Raw genomic sequence first — 16,564 nt, forward strand, 5'->3', positions numbered from 1 at the left:
AGAATCTCCCTGATTTGTAGAACCAGTTAAACCACTTTGGAACTCCCATTTTCAATAGATTGAATATGTATTAAACTACCATCGTAGGCTTGATATCGAGTAAGGCGGTCTCGGTATTTAGGGAGCCCCTATTACGTGACATGAGTTTTGCGCACATGATTTTGCTTGATCTCCTCGGCAGCCTGTTCTCCGGTGTGAAAACCTAAACCCAGAGGAGGTTAAGCCACTACGTAGGGTTGACATAGCTGGAATTTAAGTCTAGTTTCTCATGTCCTCCATGAGCCCTGAACTTTTTGATATCAGATTTCTGAATATTTGTTCCATCTGTGGGTCCACAAGATAGCCGATATTGTGGCATAATGGGATAATCTTTTATTTATATATTTATATATTTATTTAGCTTGGTCATAGGATACGTGTGTATCTATTTTCATTAAATATAGTATCAAAAGCTTTCCACAGTGTTTAAACCAATTTTCACACCAGCGGTGTGTGAGAGTTCCAGTTGCTGCACCTCCTTGCAAATATATGGCACCGTCAGTCTTTTCTTAAATTGAGATATAATTTACTTATTTGTTACATTATATTTGTTTCAGATATACAACATGATATATTGCAAAATGGTCACCACGAGAAGTCTAGTAAATGCCCGTCATCTCGCAGTTACATTTTTTTTTTTCTGGAATCTTCTTTTTATAGAATGCGTAGGGCTTTTAAAAAAAAACACTGAATAATTACATGATGGGGAAATATGATAGGACATCTGATACCGGGTCTTGCATGTCTCCCTAGGGTAAAATTATCTTCTGTAATAATGTTGGGAGAATATTTAGATGCAAATAACATGAGCATGGCTATGAGCTCTCACAGCTGATGGACGTACATGCTGCTACTTAAAAACATTGAGGGACGTGTTAAAATATTGAAGACTATATATTTTTTTTACAAGCAAATATATTTAATGAAGTTGTAATTCCACTAAACGGAATGTGAAGGACCCGTATTTCAGAACAAGCTTGACAGGAGAGTAATATTTTCATGTAATTGAAGTAATTTTTTACTTTTTCTGTGATAATTTCAGTGTGCCAGTACACAATAGGAATAACTTTATTCCCTGGCTAATTGGAATGTGTAATTCTGAAAGAGGCATCGATCATCTTAATTAGAAATAAGGTTTATGATGTTGAGATAATGGCCTTTGGTTTGGTAATTTGGAGCAAGTTAATTCAGAAAGGGAGACAGGAGCTCGACCCTGGCTTGCTTCTGGTTCAGGTCTGTCCATGCACGTGGTCTATTCACCTTCCACAGGAAGCTCTGCCTGTGGGAAGTTGGAGCCTGGGCCAGCCCAAGGCAAGACCTGGCAGGAAAGAGGGAGGGGCCATGTTGCTGAGTCCTTCTTCCTTCTCTGAGCTGTGTTTCCACCTCTTGGTGTCCCCTCTCGCTGCTTCACAAGAGCCAAGGCCCTCCAGGAACCCCTGAGTATGCCCATCGCCTCCATTCGGGGCGCCCTCCTCCTCCTTGCTTCCACTCCACTCCAGCTCTCCCTCAGCTGTTCCCACCCAGTGAGGAGGAAAGGATTAGACTACACCTAGAAGCCCAGAGGAAGGGTGGGGGTTTGTACCTTCACCCAAACACCAAGCCTGGGTAGAGGTCCAGCTGTCTGTCACCCACCGTGCTCTGCCCTTTTCTTTGCCAAGGGCTCCCCCTGTGAGCACCGTGGGTCTGTGGCAGCCCATGAGGGCCTTTGTGCGATTCATCCACCAGGAGGGAGTTTCCCTTTCTGCTCTGTTCCAAAAACACCCTGTAGCTGGCAGTGGCTCTGCCTAAATTAATTATTTACAGTGACGTAGACCTTTAAAGCATTTATTTCAAATCGTCCTTATAGACATGATCTCACTTGAAAATTACAGTAACCCAGGGGCTTAAAGTGGGTCAGGGACCATTTATCTCTACGGCGCAGATGAGGAAGGTGAGGTTTGGGTTGAGTGACTTTTCTAAGGTGTTAGATCGGGATGTTGAACCCTGTGCTTGTAACTTGATCTTCATTGTTCTTTCTGCTCCTTCTGTGGGAATCTATTCATACTGAAATGTGAATGACTAATAGTATTTTTTTATTATTATAAGACTGTGTATAAATGACAGAGAATGGAATAAGTGACTTCTCACCTGTTATCCAGATTCAATAGTTACTCGATTTGGCCACAGCTGTACGTACTTCTCAGGCATTGTGTCTTCTCATTTACATATTTCAGTTGTTATATCTTAAAACACATGTTCTTGTAGAGCCACGATGCATTATCATACCTATCAAAATTAATAATGATTCCTTGGTATCATCTAGTAGGCAATTCATATTCAAATTACCCCATTAAAATTATTTTATAGGAAGTATATCTAAGTCAGAAACCCCAAATTCTTTTATTCCATCTATTATCCCTTCTTTCTTATTTTCAACTTCTTTACTGCTGCCTTCTCTATCATTTAGGAACTTACTGAAATATCTACTGTCTTTGAACACACACAGACACACACAGACACACATACTTACTTGGAGTTGCTATCCTATGATTTTCTTTAACCTTCTCAACCACAGTCCATAAAAGATAGCCTGCACTTATTTATAAACTTTTTTATGCCATAAACTCTGAGTACCTTCTATCCACCACATACGGTGAAAGCATTTGAGAATACAGAACTAAAAGTTCATTTCCCTCACTACCACAAATATTCTGTGTTTTTTTTTTTTTTTTTGTAGTTCCTACCCCCGTCCCTCCCTGTCCCTTCCTCCTCTCTCATACCTATCCCTGGGCAACCAATGACTTGCTTTCTGTCACTGTAGATAAGTCTGCACTTAAAATTTTATATAAATGGCATCCTATAATACGTATTCTTTCTGGTTTGGCCTCTGTTACTCAGTATCGTTGAGATTGATCCATATTGTGCTGTGTATATTCCACTGTATTGATATTCCACAATTTGTTTATCCAGTCTTCTCTTCATGGGCATGTGGGTTGTCTTCAGTTTTCAACTGTTACAAATAAAACCACTATGAACACTTATGGGCAGTTTATGGACATATGCTTTCCTCTCTCTTGGGTTAATACCTAGGAGTGGAATGGCTGGGTTCAGAAAAGTTACTACAGGATAACACACTCCACCTGCCCAATGGAAGAAAAGGGAGACCCTCCCGTGGAAGACATCCATGCTCATAGACCGTACTTACTCTAGTTTTGATGGGAGTCTCTCTCTTTAGCCTGAAAGTCTTGCTCTTTGAAGATTCTGAGGTGTTAACTCTTCCACTTTCTGAGCCATGCAAATTCAGAACCAGAGCACTATCTTCAGGAGGAGACCAGTTGTATTGTTGCAGGCTCCTTCTTTCCAGTCGTCGGATTTTATCTTCTCTGCAATAAATGACTGAGAACAGCAAATTATCAATGGTAAACCTGGCCCTGCATTTGGGTCTCCTCTAGTTTTCAATCTGCAGGATTTGTGTGAGCACAGAAAGCTCTGTTGGTTTCAGCCTATTTGGGCCACGCTCAATCACTGATCTCCTACCGATGGCATTCACCTCTTGGCAAGCGCCTCAAAGGGAGGAAACAGGTGGGTATGGTCAGCTTACCTAGAAAGAGTTTTCCCTACCCTGGATGGGATTTTAGAGTTAATCTAAACCTCATTGCCTCCAGGAAATAATAGTTTAATATCTTAATTTTTTTTTTTTTTTTTTTTTTGCAGTTTGATTTTCTTTTGGTTACTGCAATGACATCCTATCTCACTTTTAATGGTGCTGATGCTGGTGAGTGGAGGCCCACAATTTTAATCCCACCATAGTTTATACCAGAAAAGGCAATATACTTGCCTAGACTATATAAATTGTATATTAATCTATAACTGAGGATTGAAGGTCTAAATATGTTACCAGACAATGGACAAGAAGACATAGTTTAATCAGCTGCAGAGAGTGAAAAATATTCTATTCTAAATTCAGTTTGCCCTTGATCATAAAAATGTATACACAGTTAAATCAAATTTCATCCAATTCCCAAAGTGTAATTTTGACGAGTGTCTTTTTTTCCAAACCTTAAGTCGGGGAAGCATACTCTCTGGTTAACTCTCTATTAGATGTCAAATTCAAGTTTTTAAAAAAGGAAAGACAAAGAGATTAATGTTGAAGAAATTCATCCCCTGCTGATTTAACTTCTATAATTAAAAACATCATCTATCTTTTCAAAATTCTTTATTGGAATATAACTTGTGTTTCTGAAATTGCACCCATTGGACATGTATATATTTCAATGAGCTTTGACAAGTGTACGCACCTGGGTAACCATCCCCACAGTCAGAATACAGAACAACTCTCAGAGGTTGCCACCTTTTGTTATTACCCCCATACAGGCCTTCCCCTGCAACCAGTAGTCCTCTCCTTCCTTCCTTCCTCACACTCGTGGCTGGTTTCTGACTCAAGCCTTTGTATCACCATCACTGCCTCTGAAACGCTCCCCTTTGCTTTACTTGCCCTTCAAAGACTTTCTAGATTGATTCTTCTAATTTCAATTCCCATCTTTTGACTGGAGCCCTCCAAACCCTTGTGAGGGGAGATGGAAGTGTTTTTACGTAGGCACATGGATCAGATGCTCTGTGCAGCTGTTCTCCGTGTGATTCATATTCCTATGTCCTCACTGCCCCTCTCCAAGCCAGAGGCTCTCTGTTTCCTTTGAAATCCCCCAAAGTGCCCTCTACTATATTTTGTTCTTTAGATGCTATTTATAGAAACAATTTGCAGAATGTAAATGAACTTCATTTCCCAAAGTCCATACTCCCCCAGGGAGCCTCTGTGGGCTTTATTCTGTGCTGAGAGTCCTGAGCACACACCCGCTGCACACGGTGCCATTAGCTCACTCACCCTTCAAGGTAATTTCATACCTGACTAGTATGAGATTGTTTTTTACAAAAGCATTGACCCATGACAGTGGCAGCATCTGTCTGTTGGTGTGTTGAGCACTAAATTGGAATTTTAATGCTAATAATTAACTAGAATAATATCTCACTTGGACAGAAGCCATTTGATTCTCTCCCGTGAGCTCAAATATTATGTGAGTAGCCACCGAGGCCATGGCAAAGGAAATTTTATTATGATTGTTTCAAGGAAGGTAAAATAAGAAGTTAAGGCTTTCTGAAAATATTTTTTTTCTGAAAATATTTCTTAAAAAATAATGACCATTCTGAAATAGGGTTAATGAATGCAAAAATGATTTTGCTGTTGAAATGCTCTCCGGCTTTCTGAGTCCGGTGACCTCCCTTCTTTGATATTTCCATTTGTTTGACAAGTTTACTTATCTGAAAGATTTTTTGATTGATTCAGAGGGAATGCGTTTGTCCTCTGAGAGGAGCCATTCCTCCCTCCTCACAGGGACTGTCACTTTGCTGTGACACCTCACAGCCTTCCTAGTTGTGGCTTTTAGGAAGCTTCCTCCTAAGGTAGGCGGTGAGACTCCGGGGCTCAACCTTGCCTTGAGATTGACAGCGGTGGACTTTGTAGGTGACAGAAACCCAATTAATAAACTGAACATACAAAAATGTCCTCTGAGCTCTGGAAACAGGGCCAGGTGGCAACGACAGAGACAAATGTGCTTTGTTTGCCCTCTGCGTGTCTGCTTTGCCCTGTCCTAACAGCTTCCTTCTCTCTGTCTCTCTCTCCTTCTCTCTCTCTCTCCCCTTTTCTTTTCCAAGCAGTGTTATTTGAATTCACACGGTGAGAGGCAGTTTCACAGGTTAGGCTATGGCCGGAATACAAAGTTGTGGAGGTGGAACACATGAGCCCAAAAGATTTACTTTTTTGAAATAGATTCTTTATAAGCAATTAATTTGGTCGTCGTTTGGTTCTGATGACGTAAAGCTATAGATAAAGTGAAATTAGGAACGCCTGATGAAGACCTGCGGCCTGCGTCACCTGAAGGGATCTGTAATCCTGTTTCCTCGTTGGAAGAACCCCAACAGTTGCATCTGTGAGGGCTCATGATGGGCAAGAAATTGCGCAGGATGTACTATGTTGTTTTGCTATTACGTCATCCTGATGAGGTAGGTGGATCTTGTTACACTCCCTTGAAGGCCAAGTCCCTGAAACTTGGAGAACTTAGCGAACGTAGAGGCACACAGCCACCAAGTGGCAGAGCTGGCTCTGGGAGCCCGGTCTGTCTCACTTGGTAGTCTGTTCCTGTAGGCGCCACATTATTTGCCATTTTATGGTAGAAAGAGGGTGTAGCTAAAGGCCCCAAAGCCTGCAAGTTGTCGTTTTCTCATTCCAGGTCATTGGCAGAACCAGAAATGGGATCCAGATTTTAGAGTCTTGGTCCATGGACAGCTAATTGGCTGCGTTGGCTTCTTTGGAACACATCTTCTTTCTCACTGTTTCAGAAAATAAGATTTGAAGTAAAACATATGCTAATAGAATTTTTTTTCTTTTAGACTGCACACAAAATGCACACTATGCATTTGGGGACTTTATAGTCCACTCTGGTGAACAGAAATACAGAATGTCCAGGCCTCAGGGCCAAGCCCACTTGAGAACTGTCTTTGCCTTGATATCAACACCAGGTCCACACAGAGGGCTACGCAGGGCCCAGAAAGTCTCCCCACCCGAGGTTAGCAATTTGCTCACAAGGAGCAGTCTCAGTGGGGAGTATTAGGCTTCAGAGCACACCCATGTCTCTCATCTTTCCCTCAGAGTGGGGTAAGGCTACCTGCTTGTCATGGCTGGAGACTTTCCGGCTTTCTGTTGTTTGCAAAGGCAGAGACATTAGCCTGAATTCCAATAAACCAAATCCTGTTAAATTGTGCTACTATCAGGCCAGCTCTTTCAAATTGTGCTTAGGAACTCTGGTTGAGAGACATCAAACAATATGTCATTCGATGGTTTCCAGGCTCAGAAGAAAATGGTTGAAGACCATAAGTCATGGCTTCCTTACATCTACCATAACTGTTGGCTTTTCTCACTGAATTCCCCCAATTTCCACTACAAGGTTTTATAAAGAAAAGATGATATTGTATTTATTCCTGTGACTTTTATGGGGGCATTTGAGACTTTCCAACAATCAATTTAGGTACCTGAAGGTTATTTTCAAAGTGGATTCCGTTCCTATAAAAAGCATGGTGTAAGCTGAGGTCAAATGCATTTGACAGAATTTTTAAACCTTTCTCTTGCCTACCCATACTGACTGGTATATTAAATAAACGTGCATCTCTATAATACAATGACTTTCCTGCACTCTAACAGTGTGGAAATGGCAGAAAAATGTCATATAATTAGATGTTCAGTATGACCCTTGTCTTATAATGAATATGGATTTCAATTTTATTTATTATTATTTTTTAAGATTTACTTATTCATGAGAGACACACAGAGAGAGGCAGAGACACAGGTAGAGGGAGAAGCAGGTTCCCTGCAAGGAGTCCGAAGTGGGACTCCATCCCAGGACCCTGGGATCACAACCTGAGCCAAAGGCAGATGCTCAACCACTGAGCCACCCAGGCATACTTGGATTTCAATTTTAGAGTGAATATGGACTTTATGGATCCATCTCTATATCCTAGTAAATGGGAATGAAAAGGTGAGAAATTGAATCAAAGGTGATTTCGATAAGGAGACCAAACAGGGAACAACAGTTTGTAGTAAGGGACACTGACCAGACATTTGGAGGACATGAATTCCACCCTGGACGTTAGTTCATTAGTTTCCTACTGCTGCTGAAGCAGATGACCACTGTCATAGTAGCTTCAAACAACATCCATTTATTTCCTTTTAGTTTTGTAGATTAGGAGTCTGGTAGGCTCATCTCAGGCTCACTCAGGCTGACCTCAAGGTGTCTGCATTCCTTCCCGGGAATCTCTCCCTCCAGTCTCAATCAGGTTGTTCACTCAACTTGGTTCTTTGTTGTTGAAGAACTGAGGTCTCCATTTTCTTGCTGGCCACCCACTGGAAGTTTTTTCTCAGCTCCTAGAAGCCACTCACATTCCCTGGCTCATGGCTCCCTTTCCCCATCTTCAAAGCCAACAGAGGTGGGTCAAAGATTATCTTCATGTCTCTCAGACCTCCATTCCTTCTTGCCTCATCTTTCCTTTGCTGCCTTCTGCTGCTACATCCACTGACTGCAGCCAGAGAAATCTTTCTCCTTTAAGGGCTCTCCTGATTGGATTGGGTTTATTCAAATAATCCACGATCATCTCCCTATTTTAAGATCTGCAACTGTAATTACATCCGTAATTTTGTTGTTGTTTTCTTTTTTACAACAGTGCCTACATTTGTGTTGGTTGAATGATCTTGCGGGAGCATCTTTAAAATTCTTTAGAATTTAGAAGTGAAATACAGCAGAGCTCACCCATTAGGGGCTCTTTGGTCAGATGTGGGTGGAGGGCAGGGTTTGATTTAGAATTCCACATCCTTGCTGACGCTAATATTTTTTAATTTGTGAGAAGAAGACCATCATATGATCAACAAATTACATAGTCAGCACATAGAAATAGATTTTGAGATTAATAAGCGAAGGAAATGTATGTGTATACTGATGTGAGGAATCACTTTTGTGTTTGCACAGTCACTGGAAACACATTAGAGGAGGCCATGGAGAGGACATGACTTACGAGCTGGACCCAGGCAATCAGAAGCTACTCAACCCTCCCCTGTCCTGGGAATGTACATTTTGCCCATGGATCCTACAATCAGAGCTGTTGTCAAGGATGCAGCCTTGAGAGAGCAACGTGTCATTGAGACCATCTGGACCGTATATGTGACTGGACCCAGTTAGGGCCTCTGTATAAACTTTTAAGATGTGGCAGGTGGTGTGGAGATCTACTGGTCCTGTGGCCACCCCCAACGAGCCTGGTAAGTGGCCTTGCTTATCAAAACTCTACCCACCAGTCTGGAGTGGCCTCTTCCTTCAGTTTTTCTTTGCCCTTCATGGATGGGGCCAATTTCAGATCTTACCCAGGAAACTTCCGAGGTTTTGAACCAACAATATATGACATAAGGGAGAACCCATAGATAAACAGGAGAAGTCCTGTTTAGCAATGCTGCCAGACGTGCTGAGACCCTAGAGGTATCTGTAGGGGATCAGCATGGCCTTAGCTCTTAAGGCACTGTGGGCGACCACGGACTAGCTGGAGTAACTGAACCAAACCAGGCCCGGACTTGCGTCCCTCATTCACTCAAAAGGCTCGGGAGCCTAAAGGGTGAATAGTTGGTAGACGCTTGAGAAAGGGCTCGAGCAATGGTTCTCAGGGCTCGCTTGTACGTGGTCACCCACATAACACAATAGATACAACTTATTCTGCCCTGGTCATAAATGTAAATAAGGGTCTGTCTGTCCTTGCTGGTCTGTTTACCATACCTAATATTCCTTTGAAGTATGCACATCTGGAGCAACAAGCTTATCTATTTACCAAGGTCTTCTGGCACCTGTGAGTCTGTCTTGCATGCTGAGAAAAGGGAACTTTGGAGAGTTTCACAAACCTGCTAAAAATAAACACCTTCTTGTCTTTGTTTTGCTCATGCTATAAAATGTTGTAAAACCTTGAATAAAGCTGGCACTGCTTGGACATCATCCACTGTGTCCCTCCTGTCCCCATCTCTTTACTTTTCTTTTATTTTCCTCATCCCCTTATCCTCAGGACCCTGATCATGTTGCCGCAGCGCACGCAACAGGTACTGACTCCCTTATCTGGCACAGTCCACTAGGGATGGAGTCAGAGCCGGAGATGGCTTTCCTAAGCACCTCACTGAGGCAGTGGGATTCTGAAAGTGAGGACTCAGAACTAAGGTTTCCTGGCAAGTTGATGCTGAACCTTAAGGTAGGTGAAAGAATAGGGTAGTGGAGAAAGACTCCCAGGGTTGGGAGTGGGATGTGTTCTGTGGGGTTGGTAGTAGATAAAGGAAAGGGAGACCCTGGGAAACAGAAAATTTCTTTGATGCAATTTTTTAGACAGATCCCAGTGACTTTCCCATATGCCCATCCCTGTGTTCACAGCTCTCATCCTCGACTGCACACTATAAATCCACATTGTTCAATATATCAGACTGTAGGAAGATTGCAAGGCCCATGACACCAGAACAAAAGCACCTTTACAAATGAACTCGTAAACTCTTCTGGGCAAATAAATATTCACATGGTTTTCACTTACCTGAGGGCTCTCAAGGACTCTGGTTTAAGTGCGATGAAACACAGGAACAAAAACTTAGGACAGTTTCAGCCAATCGTCAAATACAATACCCTCTCTCTGTGATCCAGTAAATCCCATTAAAGAAGCACTTTTCTTTCTCTTTGGTAGTTTTTATTGAGGTGATTGATATGCCTGATAATGACCTTGAGACACAACCCATGACTTCTGAATTGGCAAGGACAGATGAAAACGTGCTCAGTCTGGGTGTTAGAAATTACATGCATATACTTTGGAAACTGGCATTTAATGCTCCACACAAACGCCAACACCTCTGATTTAACTGGAATGTTTGCTTAACAGAATGCCCATTCCCTAAATAGTGTGTAAGCTCTAGATTACCACTGGGTTGTTAGCATTCCCTCTTTGTTTTCTTTGCACGATCCCAAGGAAAGATTTTCATGAACAGTGGCAGTAGCTTGGCCCGGGTTCAGAGACTCAGAACAATGCAATGGTGAAGCGGAGAGCTTGGTCAGCAGGGAGCTGTGTCCCCAGGGTGCAATGTCAGCGAGAGGCCTGTCATCACATAGGTTGAAATTATATATTTACATATATATATATATATATATATATATATATATATATATATACACACACACATATATATATGTATGTAACACACACACATACACACACATATATATGTATTTAACAGATGATTTAAAGCACAGAACATTTTGAGGGGCGTATATCATACCTCAAGTAGTTGTGCATTTAAACTGTCTACCTTCAAATGCATCTCTGTAAATCTGGGTGAGGTTACCTCTCCGAGCTTGTTTTTTTATTTGTAGAGTGAGGATAGTACTCCACAGGGCTGATGTAAAAATTAAATGACATAATGCACGACAAGTGATTGCCGGAGGAAGCTCCCAGTAAATCTTGGCTCCGATTATTAATGTGCGAATCCAGCTACTCAATGCTTATGTTCTCAAGACCTGTGAGTGCATATCAGGGAGAATGATTGTCTTTGGATGACTTGGGAGAGGAGGATTCTAATTTAAGTAGGTCCAGTGTAGGATCATGTCAACGTTGAAAACAGTAGAAGTCTCCGGCGAGGTTGTCTTGACCCCGAGGACTGGGGTACCATTGCCAGGACTGAGAGGGGAGCAGACCCGCATGCCTCTGATGGTCCTGACCACCGCCTGTGCTGGGGCTGGCAGGCTGGTTAGTAGAGTTTACTGGATTCCCCTGGGTGTTCGACGACTCTGTCTTGTCCAGGAAGTGGATACGATTATAATCCATCTCCAGCTCACAGATGAAAAAAAACAAGATTGAATAATCTTCATTGTCACCCTTCCATGCTAATAAACGGTGGAGCTGACACTGGAATCCCAGTCTCCCTCCCCCCGGTGAGCACGAGATGACCAAGGTGTACTACCTCCGACAGATGCCCGGACCCTCCAGCAGCGTCCAGGAGTCATTCCTGCAGCCACTAAGTAGGCGGGGAAAGGACTTCCCACAAGGACAATCTGGCCACCCTGACCCAAAAGAAGGACAAATTCGCTTGGAGGACCATGGAACAGGGTTACTTGTTTCTAACCATTTACTAAGTAGCTCCTCCTTCATTGACTCAAGTAGAGCAACCAGATAAATTTGAGGCAAATAGTTATAATAATGGGCATCAGGGATTGGCTTACTCCGCTCGAGGTAGTCCGATCAGAACTTCACATATGTTTATTCTCCATGATGACCCACAAAGTAGGAATTATTAGGCCCTTACTACAGATGAGCAGAAAGACCCAGAGAAGTTAAGTAACTTGCCCAAGACACAGGGTAAGTTGTAGGAAAGAGAAATGCTCAAAATGTTAAAATAAGACAGTGGGAATCGGGGGATGGTTGAGAGCTTCCTAGGAAGCCAGCAGTTGCTGGTGAAGGAGTCTGTTCCTTCCCCTCAAGTCCTGTGAACTTGGCCATGGGTACTTTGGGAAACCAAAGATCCTTCTTGTGGGGAGATGTGGAGAGAGACAGCTTGAGAAAACCAAAGTCATGGAGGACCCGAGGAACAGTAGGTGCCCCATTAAAAAGAATTTGATAGCAGTTGCATAACAGAATATTATCATAAAAATATGCTCATATTTATGGGATTCTTCTCTCTCACATTTGATGAAATATTCATGACATTTTTCTCAGAAAGGCATGAGAGACAATCACCTAGAGAAGAAAAGAAAAAAATATGACTTTTTTAGGTTAGTTTTGCAACTTGTCACCACAGATCTTTAAAAAAAAATCCTTTTTAAAGCATACCAGTTGACAGAGGAAATTATGATAAAAAATAAAGTGAGGCTGAAAAGGACAGAAGCAAAAGCTGCTAACCAACACCATGCAGCGTGCCTCCCACACATTTTCCCTGGGTAGTTCCATCCACAGATCGACAACATTTAAACTCTTTCTTTTTTCTATTTTTAAAACTTTTTTTTTTAAACCCTCACAAAACAGGCTACATTAAAGCTTAATTTAAATTTTCATTACAGGGGCCCCAGGTGGCTCAGTTAAGCGGTTGCCTTTGGCCCAGTTTATGATCTTAAGGTCGGGGGTTCGAATCCCACATCGGGCTCCCTGCTCAGTGGGGAATCTGCTTCCCCATCTCTCTTTGCCCTTCCCCTCACTCATGCTCTCTCTCTCAAATAAAAAAAATCTTTTGAAAAAAATAAATTTTCATTACAGGAAATATATTAACAAGCAAGGATTAAATTGACTGAAAAAATACCCTTCAAAAATGATGCTTGATTAGTGACTTTTTTTAAAGATTTTATTTATTTATTCATGAGAGACACAGAGAGAGAGAGAGGTAGAGACACAGGCAGAGGGAGAAGCAGGCTGCATACAGGGAGCCCAACGTGGGACTCGATCCCGGGACCTTGGGGTCACACCCTGAGCCAAAGGCAGAGGCTCAACCACTGAGCCCCCCAGGTGCCCCAGTAACTAGAGTTTGACATATAGTTCTCCCTCTCTTTTTAAAAGGTTTTTCTTATTTCTTTATTTATTTTAGAGAGAGAGAGAGAGAGAGAGAGAGCATGCCAAGGAGCAGGAGGAGAGGCAGGAAGAGGAGAAAATCTCAAGCAGACTCCCAGCGGAGCCCTAGGCGGGTGTGTGTGTGGGGGGGTGGATCCCATGACCCTGAGATCATGACCCAGGCACTGAACACACTGAGCCTCCCGGGCACCCCCACATGGCCCCCTCTTGAGGTTGGCAGTGGCACCAGGAGAAGACTGCAGATGTGTCTGAAAGCAGATGTTGCAGAGATGGGCAGCTTGCAGGTGTTCTCCTTGGTTGCGAGCCCGCAGGCTGCCCCTCCACCTCCCACTCTCGTGTGATCAGGGGAGTGAAGTCTGCATCTCAGTGTTTGCCCTTCCTGCAGCTCGGCTTCAACACCAGCTTTTCCAGCACCAAGTGCTTGAAGCTTGCCCATGAGGCACAAAGACCACTGCAAGTGGGGGGCACCCTCCAGGCCCTCTTTTGAAACTTGTGGTAAAATCAGAAAAACTAGTCTTCAGATTGAACATTCAAAACTTTACTGAGCATTTACTATGTGCCAAAGTAGGCTAGGTTCTTTCATATATGATCTCTCTCTCTTTTTTAAGATTTTACTTATTTATTCATGAGAGACACAAGAGAGAGAGGCAGAGACATGGAGCCCGACGTGGGACTCGATCCTGGGACCCCAGGATCATGCCCTGAGCCAAAGGCAGATGCTCAACCATTGAGCCCCCCAGGTACCCCCTTAATATATGATCTCATTTCATGCTTACCTCATAGATGAGAAATCTGCAGCGTGGGGAATCATGATGCTGGTGGCCGTGATGCAAAGCTGGGGCCGGAGGATCTGAGAACCCAGGCTCAGGAATCCAGAGGTGGGTGTCACATGGGCCACAGTATGCCACAGGTCCATGCACCTGTTTCCTCATCTGTGATGATACCACCTGCCTCGTTGACTCAATACATGTCAACCAGCCGCCCTTCCGAAGCCTGTGGTCCCCAGCAGTGCGGCCTGCGCGCACCTCTGAGGCAAGAGTCTGCGTTGAGAGCAAACCACAGATCCGGTTTGAGATGCTGACTCCTTGACTCTTGCAGGTTGCTGTTCTTCCAGCAGGTCGTAGGTTCTCTTCAACTTAACATCTCTCTGTTGTACTACTGAGGCAGCACTTGCGTTTAGAACATCAAGAGTCCTGAAATGAGGCTCCAGTTAGCAAAGACCATGTCGGACGGGTTGACCCAGGATTTTACTTTCTTCTTTTACATAAGAAAAGTTACATTTTTGTTTTAAAAATGGAACAAACCGGGGATCCCTGGGTGGCGCAGCAGTTTGGCGCCTGCCTTTGGCCCAGGGCGTGATCCTGGAGACCCGGGATCGAATCCCAAGTCGGGCTCCCGGTGCATGGAGCCTGCTTCTCCCTCTGCCTGTGTCTCTGCCTCTCTCTCTCTCTCTCTCTCTCTCTGACTATCATAAATAAATAAAAATTAAAAAAAAATAAAATAAAAATGGAACAAACCACCCCAAATTGATTCTAAAAAAAAACCACCCTGCATTTTATTTATTTTTATTTTATTCCCCCCCTACATTTTAAATGTGATATATATCAGTGATATTTAATATAAAAAGTGATATATATCAGTGATATTTAATATGACCTGTTATTTAAAAAGCCTCAAACAAACAAAAACCCCATGAAACCCAGAAAGGTATCAAATAAAAAGCTGATGTTCCTCTTCGATCCATTTCAACTCTGACTCCTCCCCACTCTAGAGGCAGCCATTGATAATGGTTTTTTGTGTATCATTGCGGGTGGTTTTCTGGGCATTTTTGTATGTACATAAATATGCACCTGGGTCTATTTTTCAATCATACATGGGATAATATTTGACATAATTTTTTTATTTTAGTGGTTGCCCCACTGAATGAGATTTAAACTCATCGGTGCAGCAATGAAGACCTTTTACCATCTGCTTGCCCCTCCCTCCCCCATCAACACCCTGACAGGTGCCCTCTCTTCAGGCAAAGGTCCTGTTAGCTCCTGAGTGAGACCTGGTCACCACCACCTTCACCGGGTTGCTATTCTGGGTTCTAGTCTGGAATGCCCTACCCTATTTTTCTACCTTCCCAATATCACTCCTTTCTTCAAGGGCTAGTCAAGCTCCCTTTTTCTCAGATGGTCTGCTCAGAGTGTCTAATCCCTCTGAGATTACCTGGCTATGCCCTGGGTACCTTGCTGTATTCTATTGACCATGACATGACACTGCTTGCCAAAGCCCTTGGGGTGCCTATCTTGTCTTTTCAATAGAACTCTGTTTCTTTGGCTTGAGGACTGCATCCTATGGCTCCTACCACTCTTCCTGTGGCGCTTAATTCTTGAAGACTCAACCTGAATTGTTTTAAAGGAAGGCAAGACCAACAGGGTCTTTGCATATTATGTCTGTGGCTTAAAATGTTTAGTGACTTTCTATAAGCCATTGACTGAAGCTTAAGTGACTATGTTTGACTTAATAGGTTGACTAAGGTAAACCTCCCAGCAAGTGTGCTATAGAGGCAGTCATTTTTACCTAACAGACATATCATCATAATACTTAAAATCCTACTATGGTAACCTTGCTGGAGTGGTTCTAAATTCATTGGATTAAAATTTAGGTTTCTAGGGATGCCTGGGTGGCTCAGTGGTTGAGCATCTGCCTTGGGCTCAGGGCGTGATCCCAGGGTTCTGGGAATGAGTCCCACATCGGGCTCCCCACATGGAGCCTGCTTCTTCCTCTGCCTGTGTCTCTGCCTCTCTCTGTGTGTGTCTCTTATGAATAAATAAATAAGATCTTTATTTAAAAAATTAGGTTTTTATTTTTTTACATTTTTAAAAATTTAAATTCATTTTGCCCACATATAGTATAACACCCAGTGCTCAACCCAGCAAAAATTTAGTGTTTTTTTTTTTTTAATTTAGGTTTTTAATAAGGGGGTGGTATCCTGAGCTTTGGAGCTCTTTTATTTATGGCAAGACTTTAAACCCATGTAACTTTTTTAAATTTAAATTTTATTATTGTTTTTTTTTTACTGAGGTATAATTGACATATAACACTGTATTAGTTTCAGGTGTACAATGTGATGCTTTAATATTTGTATATATTGCAAAATGATCACCACACAAGCCTAGTTAATATCTGTCACCATACATAGTTACAGAGTTTTTTTTCCTATAATGAGAACTTTTAAGATCTGTTCTCTTAGTAACTTTCAAATAATGCAAAAACAGTATAACTATAGTGACCATGCTGTACGTTACACACCCATGACTTACTTATTTATAATTGGAAATTTGTACCTTTTGAGCTCCTTCACCCATTTGTCCACTTCCATCCCTTGCCTTTGGCAACC

The 16,564-nt window shown here is 42.6% G+C and overlaps 2 long non-coding RNA genes across 3 annotated transcripts; one reads left to right on the top strand and one right to left on the bottom strand.

The window, feature by feature from the left end:
• Window positions 1-749: 749 nt before the first annotated feature.
• Window positions 750-3,588, bottom strand: LOC144323361 (uncharacterized). The gene is made up of 3 exons (XR_013388770.1): window positions 3,224-3,588; window positions 2,167-2,304; window positions 750-1,357 (listed from the first exon to the last, which is right to left on the bottom strand). It is a non-coding gene; the product is annotated as an uncharacterized LOC144323361 (long non-coding RNA).
• On the top strand, window positions 2,748-14,478 carry LOC144323360 (uncharacterized). Of its 2 annotated transcripts, XR_013388768.1 has the most exons (7): window positions 2,748-3,600; window positions 3,733-3,793; window positions 5,731-6,075; window positions 8,589-8,875; window positions 9,661-9,840; window positions 13,200-13,292; window positions 13,963-14,478. It is a non-coding gene; the product is annotated as an uncharacterized LOC144323360 (long non-coding RNA). The 2 variants fall into 2 exon arrangements; XR_013388769.1 differs by lacking the exons at window positions 2,748-3,600; window positions 3,733-3,793; window positions 5,731-6,075 and adding an exon at window positions 6,082-8,052.
• The last annotated feature ends 2,086 nt before the right edge of the window (window positions 14,479-16,564 follow it).

The sequence above is a fragment of the Canis aureus genome, chromosome 11, assembly GCF_053574225.1.
Source record: "Canis aureus isolate CA01 chromosome 11, VMU_Caureus_v.1.0, whole genome shotgun sequence".
Taxonomy (NCBI): domain Eukaryota; kingdom Metazoa; phylum Chordata; class Mammalia; order Carnivora; family Canidae; genus Canis; species Canis aureus.